The sequence below is a fragment of the Danio rerio genome, chromosome 19 (assembly GCF_052040795.2).
Source record: "Danio rerio strain M-AB ecotype USA chromosome 19, GRCz13ab, whole genome shotgun sequence".
NCBI lineage: Eukaryota > Metazoa > Chordata > Actinopteri > Cypriniformes > Danionidae > Danio > Danio rerio.
Window position 1 is genome coordinate 15,505,001 of NC_141039.2, and position 13,550 is coordinate 15,518,550.

Genomic DNA, 13,550 nt, shown 5'->3' on the forward strand with positions numbered 1-13,550 from the left:
GTGATCAATTTCAAGAATTTGAGTTATTAAGCTTAGTAATTTATAAAGCTTAGTATTAGGTTAGTTTTCCACTTTTTACCTATAGCTACCTATACATACAGATGCAAAAACACATTCATAAACACTACATGTGCTAAAAATGATATTGCTAGCTTTTCTAATCATCTACTTAAAATGTTGCTACTAGATTAATATGATTGTAATTTTTATCAGTGCATGGTTTTGTTTTATTTGTTTTTTGTTGTTGAATGTCTAGCAGAAAAAAGTAAAGCACTTTTCTATGGTGATGCTGAGATCTGCTACTCAAATATTGTGAAAAGATAGCATTGTCACTTGCTCCAGATTACTCGCAGGGTGTTTTTTTTTGTCTCGCACTAATTTTCCGCTAAATTGAAAGTTTAGAACTTGTGCTGAAGACATGATTGAGGCAAATTCTGTGCGTTTGCAATGACGTATTATGACATGATCTCAATAAAATACTTAAATTGGCATTTGTTGTGAACTAAGCATACAAGTATTTAAAATCATTTTAATTTCATCCACTTTATTCAATGGGTTTTATTGACATTGTCTCTTTTTCCTCTTTCTGTTCTTCTTGGTGGTTCTGCTTGGTCGAATAGAGGAAATGGTCTCTGACTCCTGTCTAAGGACCACCTTGGCTCAATCATTTGCTTGAAATTCAGTACTAATCATTTGCCATAGCGTACGGCTGATGGTGAGGTGTTCCTTTTCTCCTCTGTGATTGGGGAAATGTCACATTTAAGAAATTCCTCTGGGCTGTTTAGAAATGTGAGGCTAATGTATTTTCTTTTGACATTTACTTTTAAAATGTAGCAGATTAGCATAGTAATTTCCTTCTTCAAACTTATGGTCCTGAAGTCTGCAGGCTTCATTTACATGACACGTATATGTGTGTGTTGTGTGGAAAACGCCATTAACCTTTTCCTGTCTGCTAGAGTTGGCCACATAAATCACACTAAGCCCTAGTGATAAGAGACCACCACTTTAGAGTTGGCGTGAAAGGCCCCCTTTTTTGCCTGTTTGCATTTTAGGTTGGTTCAAAAAGTTGATGGTTTGTAATGTTTTTGTTTTTGTTTCCTTTAGTATGCTTACATATGTTACAATCACAAAATTTCTGTGATTTTTAAAATAAATCAGAGCTGTTTTTCTCTCTTGTGTAGTGTTGCAGTTTAAAGAACAGAACTAGTGACACTGATCACTGATTTATTTATTTGTTTGTAGGAATGCTTATGGTATCCACTAACCATGATGTTGGTAATTTGATCAAATATTATATACAGTGGACTATAACAGTTCATCTTTCATGGCCTCGCAGTTTTGCAGATTTTTGTGCAATTTGACATGCTTTTTTTAACAGTGCATTTTTCTGTGTCCTGATTGGCTCTAGACCTTTGTCAATCAATCTCCTCTGTTTCCTGTACAGAATGCGTTCAGCTTGCCACATTTACATAAACCTTCGATCGCTAGCAGTGCGACTCAGAAGTGCTGGACTGTATAGTTTTCTCCCCACCAAACCCTCAATGTCGGAACATTCTGGCACCATCAAAGGCATCTGCGTCTATTGAGGGTTTTTTTTTAAACGTAACTCCAAGGAACTTTAACGAGGAACCACTGTAATTGAAACAATTACAGGTCAATTTATTTGTTTTATGTTTACTGTTTTCCATAGTAAACACCACATAAACCATCATTTACAATCACGCAGGTGTTCTGAACCTCTGCTTGTGCTCTTCCAGATTTTATGGTACAGTTTTTGTTAATGATAGTGAAAATGATAGTCAAGTTGCCCTCAAATGGTAGATGTATGATTTGTGCTGGGAAAAAAAAATTATTGAAATGTTTTGCTTCTCTGTGATAAAACAAAAACAAAAAAACAACCCCCATCTTGACTCGAATAGCTATGCGTTTGTGCGAGTGCATAAAATTGTTGTGTGAGACCAGTTTTTACTGCAAAGACATTCACGCAAAATGCATCACTGCACTTGAAATGCGAAACGCAGTGCTCAGGAATGGTTTAAAACAGTTGTCATGTCAACTTGCTGCAGTAAACAAAGCCAAGTCCGTAATGCTTGCCCCGCCTTCACGCTCTTCTTATTGGCCCACCACTGCTCTAGCACTAAAAGATCAGCTGTCAAAGTGTCAACCACTCAGTCAATGCCTTCTGGCTTGGGATGACAGAGAGAGCTATTTCCGCGAAAAATTGTAAAACGCTGAAGATGAGAATGAAGATAACACTGGCTTCAAGTCTGTTATGAAAAGTCTGTGGGATGGACTTTTCAGGTAACTGTTCACCACACCTAGCATAAGAGCTTCTGTTTGATCCTTCATTTAATCGCCAGATGCTGTCCGCCGTGCAAGTGGCTGCTATATTTAAAATTTAACACCACATATACCATCGCAAATGGGCTTGCACTGATTAAACTAATATCCCTATTCATGAAAAGACCGGTATAGCTATTAACATGACGTATGCATATAATAAGGTACAGTACATGTCAAAAACATCAGTGCAATATCAGACAGAGAACAGCACAGTTATATCTTTAACTGATTAACAGACGGTCCGTGTATCTTTTGCTCACTCAGTTATGTTATAAAAATCTGTTTTCGTGTGAAAACGGGATTTCGTTGAGACATATTTTCCTCACGCTTGCATATATATATATATATATATATATATATATATATATATATATTGCTTGTTAGTTTAATTACTGTTGATTTTAAATGCAATAAATATTTGTATAAAACTTGTAGTAACGGTGCTTATAATTGGTGGCTGCGACAAAATTTTGGCTGATGCGCCTACATTTTTAAAGTTAGGAGCACCGGTGCTACCAAGCAAAAAGGTTAATTTCGAGCCCTATAATATATTTATTTATAAATAAAAACGATTCAAGCATAAGTACTACAGTACAAAGATACAAATGAAATTTACTCTACTTTGTTTGTCTGTGCACCCTAACATTATTCATGTACTGTACAGAAATTGTATAATTACATGTAAATTAAATAGTCAAACTATACTTTTTTTTTGTCTGAATGCTTTTAATTCTCTTGGAGTTTAATCGCATCATATGCAAATTAAAAACTTTCACTCTTGTGGTTAAACTTTACAATGAATCCACAAATCAGATTTTTTGTGGTTTTGAGCTGGTGCCTAGTCAGCTATGATCACCAGTTGACATCACTTGTTGTGGATGTGCACTTTGCAGTGTTGATGTTCGGATAACTGCTTTCCTTCATTCTAGTGTCTATCAGTTAAGTCTATTTATTCTTAAAGCAATAGTCACTAATGTAGGTATAATTGGGGAAATGTGGATAATTGCATTCAGGTTGCTTTATGGTGTATTTCTACACTTTGTACTTGTGCTACAAAAATGTTCAATAACGGTTCACAATGCTCCTGCTGTGTAGTGTGGAGCCCTCATATCTGTAGATTGCTGAAGTCATTCTTACTGTCTTTTATTTGTCGTCTGTCAGCGCTGAATGTCACTCTCTGCAGACGCTCTTGTTTGTGAATCTTGCAGAATCAATCTGCTGAATTTTTGTCCTCCTGTCGGAAAACACTTTCCAGTGTTAGGTAAATTTGTTTTGTGACGATTGTGTTTGTCTGCGCTTTTACTACTAGGATGTAAATCAAAACATAAGTGGTCTTGAGGTCTTCAGTTTGTTGCGTGAGTCCTTTCAACCATATAAACACCGGATTGAAGATTTGCATGTCCTCAATCCAACTGTATCTGAGAAATATGCAAAGAACAGGAGCCGTTAAACAAATGTTGTCGTCATGTGGCTATATATATGTATTGGCAACATAACGTAAATGACCTGTGTTTGTGTAGTCTGAAATGTTTTCTGTGGTGTTGTTAAAATTGTCAATATTTTGTTAATTATCGATACTGGAATATTTTAAATGATATGATCTCTTGCTTTTGGTTGGTATCAAACCTGGCTTTGAGCACTCTGTCAGCAGCAGCAGTTGATACATGGTGTCTAGAGGCAGGATGCAAGCGTGGAACTCCCACAACCAGTTTTGTTTAAGGACATGATAAACATGGAAGGACGGAGCAGTGCTAAGTAAATGCACTAATACATTTAATTTATCAAAGACCAACATGCAGAGCTGTAGAAACAATTTTGAGAGTTTAAATTTTTTTTTATTTATTTTTATATATATTTTTTATAAATCTCTTAAGTTAACATATAGAATAACGATATGCTGTAGGTTACGACCAGGGCCAACAGAATCTGCTGACATTTTTCTTTGCTATTTCTGCAAGGAATTTTGTAAAAAATCTGTTGATTTATGCGCAATGATTTTAGGGGTATCAACTACAAACTTAATAATATATGAATTTTTTTTTAACTTTTATTTAATGTTTACAATGCAAATCCAATTAGATCCACTTATTTGGTAAACAAAGCAAGTCTCTCATATAATATATCTTTTAAAAAGAAAAAAAAAAGATCTGTATTGGAAATATATCATCTGAAAATTTTATTATTAGTATTATTATGTCCCAATAATATTACTGAAATTAATTTAAAATAAATATCAATTTGCACACATTTACACAAGTAAATAAAAAGTCTCAATTATGGGCTAGAAATCTGCAGATTTCTAGGCGTGCTAATGTCATGTGGGCCTACCTATGACTGACAAACAGCTCTCGTGTGTTATATATTATATATATATACCTCACGCGGTAAGAAAATATCAATTACTGGCAGCGTAGCTTTTAAGATGAAATGACGGCTTTATGTAATAACAGAATTATTAAAAAATAAAATTAATTACAAACTAGACACCTTTGGATTTTTTTCATATCTGTATGTATATATTTTTTCAAACAAAAAATGCGATTTAATTGTGCTTTGGTTTTAGTTTTATCAGAAATTAAATAGGCTATTAGGCTACTTGGCCTGCTTAAACTTAAGCTCTGGTTGTGTTTTTACAGATCTCCTTAACTAGATAACATTTTTGGCAGAAAGACATTTTTACCTGTTACTTTTAGTGCTATTCATTGCAGTATCGTATGAAAGATAGAAATTCCAGTATCATTACATTTTTTTTATGTAAGTGTCATTAGTCCTTATTTGTTTTCAGGCCAGCAGTATTGGTGCAAGGCTTGCTCACAGTATTCTTTTAATGTGAAATCTCTTATATGATAAAAGAAAACTGTTAAAACTTGTTAAAGCCTTTAACAGCATTGGTTTGTCATCAGGTCAGACTTGCTACTGTCTCTTATGCCGAGTTCAGACTGCATGATTTTCAAAGTAGTCGTGTCACAGATGTTTTCACACTGCATGACTATCGGGGCTAGCGTTTCGTCGCTGCTTTGTTTACACTGCAAGATGGATCGGCGACATGGACATTCACATTGTATGACTTTACTATAAGGAGAATCGCCGACAACTTCGTCCAAACTACGTCTCACAGCCAAAAACATGTAGTATATATTTTGTTATTAACTACATAATGAGAAAGAAGCCTTTAATGGGGTTGAACATGTACATGTTTGCTCACCTGGGTTTAAAGGGAATTAGCCATTTCTCCTCAACGTTGATAATAAACTAATTTCTTTCTGTATTAAACGTCAAACAGACACGGTTGCTCCTGAGTCCTGTCAAACCTCCACTAGTTTTTCCTCCATTTCGCGGGTCCAAATAAACCGAAAAAGAGCGCTTTTAACTTCTCCCCCAGCCTCCCGCTGCCTGCAGCAGGTATACACACACGCACACACAAGTGAAAGCTGCTCTCTCATTGGCTGTAGGCGATCGCCGATGTTATTTTCAGTCAAAACTTAATTCACACGGCATGATTTGAATCGCCGACAGCTCTAGATATTTAGCATGCCAAATATCTCACAGGCATCGGCGACTCATCGGCGATTCTCTCAGATCGCGTCTTTGATCGTTCATACTGTGTGATTGTCACTCACGTGCACGAGCAGCGATTTGCCTGTGATTTCAGGCATTTGTCGGCGATTTCTCAAAACCTGTCGGCGAGCCAAAATCGGGGTTAAAATCACGCAGTCTGAACTAGGCATTACTGTCACCGATCGCTAACTTATAGCTGTCATTACAAAGCAGTGGGGCTAACCACCTTCTCCTGATGTTTCCAAAGTGCTAGCTGAATGACGGGACTGGCTGACAGTTCCAAATCAACGCACTAACTAGAAATATGCCATCTCTGCTGTCAGTGTAGTCGGTCATGGATGCATCTCCTAGAAGAATGCTTATTTGGACAGCTTTTGAATGACATGGACTGAGTGCTGTTGAAAATGAAGGCTGTTTTATTGCACAATGGCTCGATATACTACCACATTGGTCATGTTGTATGTTGTGCTAGATTTTGCTATAGCGTAAAAGTTTCTTGCAGAGCTGTGAGACAGGGAGAATGGAATATATTTTAAAATGAGTAAGATTGGTTTATAGGGTTATTAGTACAAGATAGTTTTGTACTAAGATCTTGGTTACTGAGTATTGAATGTTGCAAAGCAGCTTTGTTTTGGCTGTTTCTAGCTTATTTTTATTGTAGGAGTTGTTTTTAGATGTCTTGTCCTATGCTGCCACATTTTATTTTAATATGTACCATGTTTAGAGTAGTAATTGTAGGAAAAGTTATGATGACATCTATGAGCAATTCCAGCATTATGAATGTAACATTTGCAGTAAAAATTGTAAACATAAATTCACAGAGAAGGCATAATGTTAACACTATATTGTAATAATAGATTTTCCAAAACAACTATCCACAGAATTATGGGATTGGAAAAATGTCTGTCTGTAAACATTTTTTTATATTTTAAAAGAGGAAAATAAACATTCTTTATGGATGTGACCAAAAAAGTTAATGAGTTTACAGTACTCAACATACAAGCCAAAAGCAATAATGCTAATCAAAGGCAGTGTTTCCTCCTAGGACTTTTTCCAGCTGTGGTGGCAGGCCTTTTTTACACCAATCTACCAACTTATCTACCAACTGCTCAAACGCAGATCTTCTTGTGCACTTTCAAATAAACACTGCTGAAGTGTGATTTTGTGCGTTTATGTAACGGGTATGTCTTCAACATTTATAAGATTTGCTAGAAATATTTATGAATGTGTTCAATAGACCTACAGAGCGGTATTAAATAGTCCTGAAGTAATGTGCAACGGCTAAAAGTCGTGTTTGCTGCCCTCTTGCATCACGTACCTACCTGTCAGTCAGCCATTCGGCACCATGGAAGAATGAATGTAGTGGAAACCATGAAAGGATAAGAGTTGGCTTTCTACTAATTTCATTTTATTTTACTTTTTTTTTTTTTTTTTTCATTTATGAGGAAAAAACTTTGTTATGGATGTGACGGATGTGAAATTGGCACTTGTGTGACTTCGTTAAATTTAAATAAAAATGTTTGAAAACATCGACAGAGACATTTTAGAGTACTAAAATAGTTGCTTAAACAAAAAACGTAGAAATGGTTTCAGTATTTTGGTGAAGACTGATTTTTTTTATTTTTTCGTGGCAAGGTTGTCATTTGCATGGAATTGCTCATATAACGACGAATGATATATGCTATATACTTTCTAAACTAGGGCTGCACAAGTAATTGAAATTAATTGGAATTGTTTGCTATTTAGGGAAGTACGACTCTGTGATCACTAGTAAATTTTCTCTGAAGGCCAGAAATTGCTTTGCAAAACTTCAAATATGCCACCAACAAGGTTCCTACGGTCATGGAAATCCTGGAAAAGTCATGACATTTTCCGGGCCTGAAAAAGTTTTGGAAAAAACATGGAAATCAGTTTAACAAATATTTGTATAATTGAATAAACTATATTTTAGATGGTTAACTAAATAAATTTACGATAAGTAGTTGGCGGTTCCTTCGTAAATCAGGGACTAAGCCGAATGAATGATCGTTTCTACTTTTACAATATGCTGTTATGAATTTGAATGTGCATTGTTTTTCTTATTATTTACCATGTGCAGGGCTCGAAATTGCGACCATTTTGGTCGCATATGCGCCCAAAATTTTATCTATGCGACCTTAAAATATATTTGGGAGCATTTCTGCGAGTGCTTAAAATTGTTGTGTGCGACCAGTTTTTACTGCAAAATGTTCAACACATGCGCGGATTCGGGAGACATTCACGCAGAATGCATCTCTAAGCTCTTTGTCTGCACTTGAAAAGCGAAACGCAGCGCTCAGGAATGGTTTAAAACAGTTGTCATGTCAACTTCCTGCAGTAAACTCTAGTCCGTAATGCTTGCCTCGCCTTCGCGCTCTTCTTATTGGCCCACCACTGCCCTAGCACTGAACGCAAATGATTGGTTAATATCAGCTGTCAATCACTCAGCGCCTTCTGGCTTTGGATGACAGAGAGAGCTACTACCGCGAAAAATTGTAAAGCGCTGAAGATGAGAATGAAGATCACATAACACTGACAGATTTAGTTTTAGAAACCATCTAGTTACAAATAATGACACATACTGATCATGTGCTGAATGTTAATCCACCATCTACACTTTACCAAGAGTAGAAGACTTCCATTGGCTTCAAGTCCACTATAAAAAGTCTGTGGTATGGGATTTTCAGGTAACTGTTTGCCACATTTAGCACATTTAGCACGAGAGCTTCAGTTTAATCCTTCATATAATCGCCAGATGCTGTCCGCCGTGCAAGGGGCAGCTATATGTCAAATTTAACACCACGTACACCATCACAAACGGAGTAAACTAACATCGCTACTCCTAAAAAGACCGGTATTGCTATTAACATGTATGCATATAATAAGGTACAGTATGTGTCAAAAGCATCAGTGCAATATCCGACAGTCAAAAGTGAGAACAGCAGAGTTATACCGTTAACAGATTCATTCAAGCAGTGTGTGCAGGGCCAGTGAGCGCTCCGTGTATGCTATGTTCACTCAGTTATGTTATAAAAATGTATTTTCTTGTGATAACGGGATTTCGTTGAGACATAGGCTATTTTCCTCACGCTTGCATATATTTATATATATTTTTTTGCTTGTTAGTTTGATTAGTGATTATTTCAAATACAATAAATATGTTTGTATAAAACTTGTAGTAACGGTGCTCATAATTGGTGGCTGCGACTAAATTTTGGCTGATGCGCCTACATTTTTAAAGTTAGGAGCACCGGTGCTACCAATCAAAAAGGTTAATTTCGAGCCCTGATGTGTATGTAGACGTTACATGAAACATTAGGTCATGGAAATTTACTTGAAAGTCTTGGAAAAGTCATGGAATTTTAGTTGTACAACTGTGTATGAGCCGTGCATAAAGAAGAGACCCGGGAAACCAATCAGAGAAGAGGGTTTAACCGCTTTTGTTGATTCAACATGACTAATAAACACACAACTACTGAATCATCTCATATAATTATTTATTTCAAACGCTTGAAGTTATGAAGTGTGTTTAGATTAAAAATTCTGGTACTAAATAGGGTTGGGCCGATAGACAATGCCTGTATACACTGATAGGTCTTAGTTTTTAAATGGCATTTTAGAGCGAAAACAATCCACATCCACACTGGCATTTAGTATTTCTGAGCAGGCCTCACTGCTGAAAACGCACATCATGTGACCACACACACACACACACACAAAGACGCACACACACACTGTCATGGACTCGAGACAGTGGGTCCAGGCAGTCAGCGGGTCAGTAGACTGCTTCAGTCTTTCACTTTCACACTTGTACTTAGTAAATTTAGTGAACACCTCAGATACTGTTGGCTGGTTCCTGTTGGTTGTGCACCTTTTTTACAGACGCCATTATAACAACACAGATCACTCTGAATACTAAACCCTAGTACTAAATGTAGTATTTTCACATGCTTTCAGATCAGCTGCAATGCCGAGGTGCAAAGCTGTTAAATTGCAGAATGATTATTTTCGATTGCGCGATCGGCCAATTATGATTGTCTTTAAATTTTCAATTCAGGAAGCTTGTCAGTGAACTATTCCTCTGTGAAGTAAACGTCTGCGTACCATTCTTACAGTAGTTTGTTGATCAGCAAACAAACTAGCCTGACAGAACTAGCAACAAAGAAACAAACTAGAACTAGAAACAAACTAGCCTGAGTTCACAGATGGCTTGATTAGGCATGAGAAGATAACCAGTTTCAAGGTATACTGCGATTTGGAAAAGTCAAGGTTTTAAAACCGCCAAAGCTTTCTGTTATACTGTTTCTAAGGTTTATGTACTTTTTTATGTTTTACTTTTTTCACAACTATTTTATTGAGTTTTTTATGGAAAAGGAACCTCTACAAGAAAAGCTACTGGTCCAAAATATTTGAGGTGTTTCTTAAAATAAAATATTGTGTTCAATAGGGGGAAAATACATTTAAAAAGAACTTATTTTAGAACGGTTATCGCAATACTGTGATACCGTGAAACCATGATATATTTATCCAAGCTTAATGTACCGTCAGAACCAAATACCGGCCCATGCCTAGGCTCTAAGCTGCCATCCATGGACTTGGTGTGTCCTGGCTGTTTGTGTTTTGAGTTCTTGTATGTGCTTATACCAGTGATCCTACCCTGTTTCACACACAGCACAATTTCAGTAATTTACCATTTTAAGACTTCTCATACTAGAAAAATGCCATGAACAAGTATGTTTGTTTTGTGCAAAAAAACATGTCAGAATAGAGATATTATATATTATACCAATAAAGATCAGTGTCTGACTTCTGGATCCTGTGGCTACCTAACTGAATCTTTTGGGATGTGATAAAGTGTGTTTAATGTTGCATTGATTGCCATTCGCCATGACGCACTATACAAGAAATTGATGCTTCTGTTGTTCCAGGGAATATATTTTTGGGCACATCTCAACAGATCATGCCAAAATTGGTTTGATATTTTGTAGTCTGAACAAAAATGTGTTTTACTCCTATAATTGTTTGAGTGAGCTGGGCTTTATCCCATCATGATTTAAAAATAAATATTGTTATATTCTGTTATTAATTATACCAGTACATTATATTTAGCTTGTTTGAAAATGCATGTAAAAGCTGCTTGTGAGGATAATTGGTTTAGTTAGCATCTCTTTATTACATTACTGAATTTGTGAGTGTGTGTGTGGCCTGCCAAGCCTTTTCCTTTGCTCCAGTTCTGAATAGTTGGAGACGCATCAGGAGTGTGCAGTTTATCTGTAAATGTGTCTCTTCTAGTTCCACTCGCATTAGTAGCGTACAAGTTGTTGACTGTAAAAGTGATTTATAATTCCTCTTTCCCATGTCACCATTGGTTGTAGTTTTCTCAATTTATAGCTTTGATATTCCTAAAGCCAGTGAGGTGTAATTGGGAATTGATGGAGTGTCTATTCTCCTTCATTGAGCCTTTTACTCAACAAATGAAAAGAATTTGCAGGTTTAAATTGCTACTGAGAAGATGAGACTTGTCTAAGCAAGGGCAGAATCTCATTTAGAATTGTACTCCCATCACTAAGACAAGCAGAACGACTTGTGTTTTCAATAGTACTCAACGTCATAGACGTGTTAATATTCTACATAACCCGTGTATATTTATTGTGCTTAAGTGTTTTAATAATATTAATTAAAGTTATAGTAAAACAAATATAAATGTTTTTTAAAGCTTCTTCACTCAGGTTGCATTCACTCTTCTATTTGAAACATTATTAAATATTAGATTTTTAGACGAAATGTGAAGCTTATTAACATTAATTGTCAGTGATAAAAATCGATTTTGCTGTTTCTTTTTTTGTTGAAGCTGTGATGTATGATCATGTGGGTTAAATAAGATTTAAATGAATAAATCCCAAAAAATATTTTAATCAGCAGAAATGCATTAAATTAAAGCTCCACTAAGAAAATGATGGTCTTTTAAAGTTAATTACATTTTACAAACGTATCACTTTTATTACTGAATTACCTTGTACTTATTTCATTTGAATTTTATTGAATTTTTGAAGGTCATTTAATTAACCTTTTGACTTTTTTTTTTTCTTCAAGACAGCACATACACTTAATACACAAAACATACCTCATTGAACATGTACACATCAACATCACCTATTTACTATATAACTGCAGGTTAACTGTTTATACATCATAATTTAACTGATAAACATATTAGCAATTAATTAGGGCTGCAGAATATATCGTTTTAGCATCAATATCGCAATGTGTGCATCCACAGTATTTGCATAGCAAGATATGTCTGGATTATAGTTGGCAAGGAGCTACAGAATTGAATATAATTACTGTATTTATATGAAATTTATACGATTTATACAACAAAAAAAAAAAAAACAAACAAAAAGGTTTTCTTACAGCATTATTTTAATCCACTGGTTGGATACATTTGCTTGTTTGAAGGAAAAACTCTTGCCTTATTTTTTTTCTGAAGTTGATTTAATAATATTTAGATATTTGGAGTAAAACGAGACAAAGTAAAGCTTTTTTTTGTACATTGTGATTATTCAATTTCTGTATGTGAATACTGTTAGACTCTCCAGAAAAACATCAAATAGTGCTATTCAAATAATCTTGTGAAAATATTTAATAAAAAATCTAATTCAGTGGTCCCTCATTAATTGTGGGAGTTCTGTTCTAAAAATAACCCACAATAGATGAAATTCGCTAAGTAGTCTGCTTTATTTTTTTTTTACAATTATTGTAGATGTTTTAAGGCTATAAAACGCCTCAATACTCTTTATACACTTATCAGGCAAGCATTAATATTTTCACACTTTTTTTTCTTGTTTAAACACTCTCAAAGTTCAAACTGTCATACTGGACTTAAAAATAAGTCCAGTATTATAGAATGAAACCAATGATCAAAACCTTTTTTCAGACTCTAACATTTGCTCCTTCTATAGGTAAAACATCCGCATAACTTCTACCTTCCTTTAGCATGTTCAGAACAGTCCAACTTTTCGTGCAATTGTTAACATCTTCCACTTCCTTTGACAGTGCAGAACGTTCAGATTTATGTCAATCTAGCAAGCTGAACACATTTTGTACTTTACAGGAGAAACGGCACAGGAAAGAGACTGCGAAAGATGAACCACGGTATAGTGAGGGATTTTCCAATATTGTGCAGCCCTACAATTAGTAAAGTTATAGTAACTAATAACCTTACCCATTCTGACTTAGATTGTAATGCCATAATGTGCTCCTTTTGTAAAGCTGCTTTGAAACGATAATTGTGAAAAGTGCTATACAAATAAACTTTAATTGAATTTTATGATTTTAGCCACCGCTCATGTAAATTTAGTCATGAATATGTTCGATTTTTCTTTTATGTTTATTAAAATGAGGACAAAAATATGTTTACAAAGAAGTAATGGAGTGGAATGCTTTGCAGATCTGGCTGTAGTGAGCTGTGCTGCTGGTTGCGTAAAATTGTAAATATGGCATTATAGCGGAGATGACATTTTTCCTCTTTTTAAGGTGTAAATGCTTTTGACTCCACGTGCCTGTACATGTTCAGTGCTAACTGCTTTAGACTTCCGTGCCTGGATGAACCTACACCAGAGCGAGGCGAT

At 35.4% G+C, this 13,550-nt stretch overlaps 1 protein-coding gene and 1 long non-coding RNA gene across 2 annotated transcripts in view; both read left to right on the forward strand.

Annotated features, from left to right (window-relative positions):
- The window catches only part of arid1ab (AT-rich interaction domain 1Ab), an 85,022-nt gene that overhangs the window by 16,000 nt on the left and 55,472 nt on the right, over positions 1 to 13,550 (forward strand). The window lies entirely within an intron of this gene.
- LOC147832501 (uncharacterized) lies at positions 5,554 to 12,322 on the forward strand. Its single transcript, XR_015516621.1, has 2 exons — positions 5,554 to 7,811; positions 8,213 to 12,322. It is a non-coding gene; the product is annotated as an uncharacterized LOC147832501 (long non-coding RNA).